At 40.8% G+C, this 2,962-nt stretch overlaps 1 pseudogene; it reads right to left on the bottom strand.

Moving 5' to 3' along the window:
• Nucleotides 1-1,017: 1,017 nt before the first annotated feature.
• Nucleotides 1,018-2,439, bottom strand: LOC124515567 (palmitoyltransferase ZDHHC6-like; annotated as a pseudogene).
• Between the last annotated feature and the right edge of the window lie 523 nt (nt 2,440-2,962).

Below are 2,962 nucleotides of genomic sequence, written 5' to 3'. Positions count from 1 at the left end.
TTTTTTCCTTTGGGCAGTGGGAAATCAAGTGATTTCTTGAGCAGCTACTATGGGCCATAAATAATATACATGCTGAGAGCTGTACTTTTGGAAGATAATTTAGACAATTGCATGGAAGGTGGTCTGGCTGAAGTGAAGACAGGAAGGGGGAGACTAGGAAGGAGGCAGTCACCCTTGTGTAGCCATAAAGCGATGAGAGCTAACGTGGGGGAGCACAAGTGGAAATGGAAAATCTGGGGGACATTTGAGAGAGGTTTTGAAGGAAGATTTCAACTTGCCATCTAACTTTTTTTGTTTTCATTTTTATAGAATATCTATTAATCTTTATGTGATTTAACAAAATCTGCATTATTAAAAGACGGGTAATAAAATTTAGGCTTATATCGAATCTGACATATTAAGTTCTATAGTATCTAGAATATTATGTAAGAAATGAGGGGAAAACTGAGGTGGAAACAGGATAAAAGCATCATTATATCTGCAGGTGTGGTCCATAGTGCGCAGCACATAAAAATAATCCTAGAGAAAATGCAATTGACTTACTTGGATGAAGTGTTTTTCCTTTTGGGGAAAGGAAGAGGGGGCAAAGAGGGGCAAAAATTCAAAGGCATAAGCAGAATGGTTTCTCCATTTCAAAATGGTAATAAAATATTTAGATCATTGCTCTAGGGCACCTTTGAGAAAAAGAACACCTTGACCAGAGTAGGTTCATTGCATAATTCTTTAGTAATATGTCCAATTTTCAAGTAATGGAGAGGACCTAAAGAATAATTTTACTTTATTTTTTAGAATAGTTTTTTTTTTTTTTTTCAACGTTTATTTTTATTTTTGGGACAGAGACAGAGCATGAACGGGGGAGGGGCAGAGAGAGAGGGAGACACAGAATTGGAAACAGGCTCCAGGCTCTGAGCCATCAGCCCAGAGCCTGACGCGGGGCTCAAACTCACGGACCGCGAGATTGTGACCTGGCTGAAGTCGGACGTTTAACCGACTGCGCCACCCAGGCGCCCCAAGAATAATTTTACTTTAACTGTGGCTATCTATTTCTCTTCTCGCCCTCTGGAGGTTGATCTGTTTCAGCATCACATGGACTCTTCTCTACACAGTTTCTAGAAAACCAGATTCTTACTCTTGAAACACCTTTGATAAAGGAATCATCAAGAATTTTATCTCCATACAATCAGGGCTAAAATGAACTCCCCTTTCTGTAGCCTTATTTAAGGCTCTTTCAGTGCAGGTGGCTCATGGAGATTTCAATTCCTTTATTCAGAGGACAGCAGGTACCACTATAATCTTCTATTGCTTTACACTGAACCCTTCTGATTCCTCTATTTGCTTTTTGTTTTAATTGTTCTATTGTACTGGTGACAGCCTCCTCTTATTGGCCACTCTAGCTCATCTCCTTCAGGGAACCCTGACCATGTAAATACCTGTTTAAAGTTCTTCCACCTACTTCCTATTTCATATGGTAAAAACAGAGACCTCATCTAGTCAGTAATATTGAATTTGATGTTTAGCCTTTTCTTCAGTCCATGATTCAATAGAAGTTTTGTTTCTGAGAATTATTTTCATCTGGCTACAAAACGACATCCCAACAGCTATGGTTGTTCCCAAAGCTAATCCCAAAGCAAATAAGCTGCTTACAAGTGCCACTAATTCAAAGGGAATAATTGGAAGAGGGTCTCTCCGGGCTGCCTTCCTCAGTCTTTACCGTGTTCCACCCAAAGGAGAGCCAATTGTAAAGCCATGTAAACATAGTCATAACAAAAATGAAGGCAGCATGAATGCAACCCAGCGGTGCTAAAAGGAGATGCAGGGTGAACAAGGCATGACTTTGGTAACCAAACAGTTGTTGACCCAAGGACAGTGATGGTCCAATTTCATCACACATCTGTTACACCTTCTGTGGCGATGCAACTGTGGTGACGTATGCGTGGCAACACTTTACTATCTTGAGCATTTTCAAGTTTCCACCCCAAAGGGGCAAAGCCAGGACCAATAAACTAGCATGGAGGTCATTATAAAGAATTTTATAATTTATAATTTATCAACATGATAAAATGAAGTCATGCTTCCTCCCATTGTGTGTCAAGACCAAAACCGTGACAGAGTCAATCCTGGCCATGATAGAACGTGCTGCTGTGTCACCAAGGGCTATGATGGAAACTCAGTGACATAGTCTCTGTCATTCTTGGAGATTTTCAACCTCGATAACTGCTTAGAATGTACCTGGTTTGGTGAGAAAGAATGAATGCGTTCCTACTTTTAGAAAATCACACATCTCCTTGTTCTGTGCCATGTTTCCATGTGCCACAAATTCATGTGTGTTCCTGAATTGTCATGCCTTCAAGTCATGGGACATTAATGCAGCGTATGCCATTTTCACTGTTACACATGCAGAGTTCTGTATCTTAACCAGGAGAATCCAGTATCTTGGCTTGAAACCCAATCTCGGTCTGGTCCCTGGTGCCCACCCCTCGGCTATGTAATTCCAGGGCAACGTGGGCTCACCCAGAACAGGTCTTCTCCTCAGATAACTCTGTCATGGGTACCTCCGTCCAGCGCAAGCAGAAAGCAAATCCTGGTTGTGAGAGGCTAGAAGGCAGGCCAAGCTGCGAGCAGTCTGTCTTTCCACCAGTGCTCTCCATTTTGTCTTCATTACAAAATACAACATGATGACCAGAGAAAACTATGGGAAGAGTTAAACTACTTGCTAAAGAAATCCAAGTAATCTTGATAAACAAACTGGTTTCTTTGCGATGAACAGAGCTTTGTGTTCTGAACAGTAAAAACTGACAGAAAGATCTTAATATTTTACCTCCTGAGCAAGCTTCAGCACCTCTGTCCTGATTTTTAATGCCATATTTCTATTATTCTTCTGAACAAAAATGTTGCCTCCTCTTGTCTTCGAATGGCTGACCTATTTCTGCTTTAAAATGAACATTGTCAGTTTTTACTCTTC

This window comes from Lynx rufus, unplaced genomic scaffold (genome assembly GCF_022079265.1).
Source record: "Lynx rufus isolate CCGP_SWC_20201006 ecotype Redwood Valley unplaced genomic scaffold, mLynRuf1.p SCAF_2, whole genome shotgun sequence".
NCBI classification, from domain to species: Eukaryota; Metazoa; Chordata; class Mammalia; order Carnivora; family Felidae; genus Lynx; species Lynx rufus.
The sequence above is the reverse complement of the archived record's forward strand: the minus strand, read 5'-3'. Positions and strand labels throughout refer to the sequence as shown.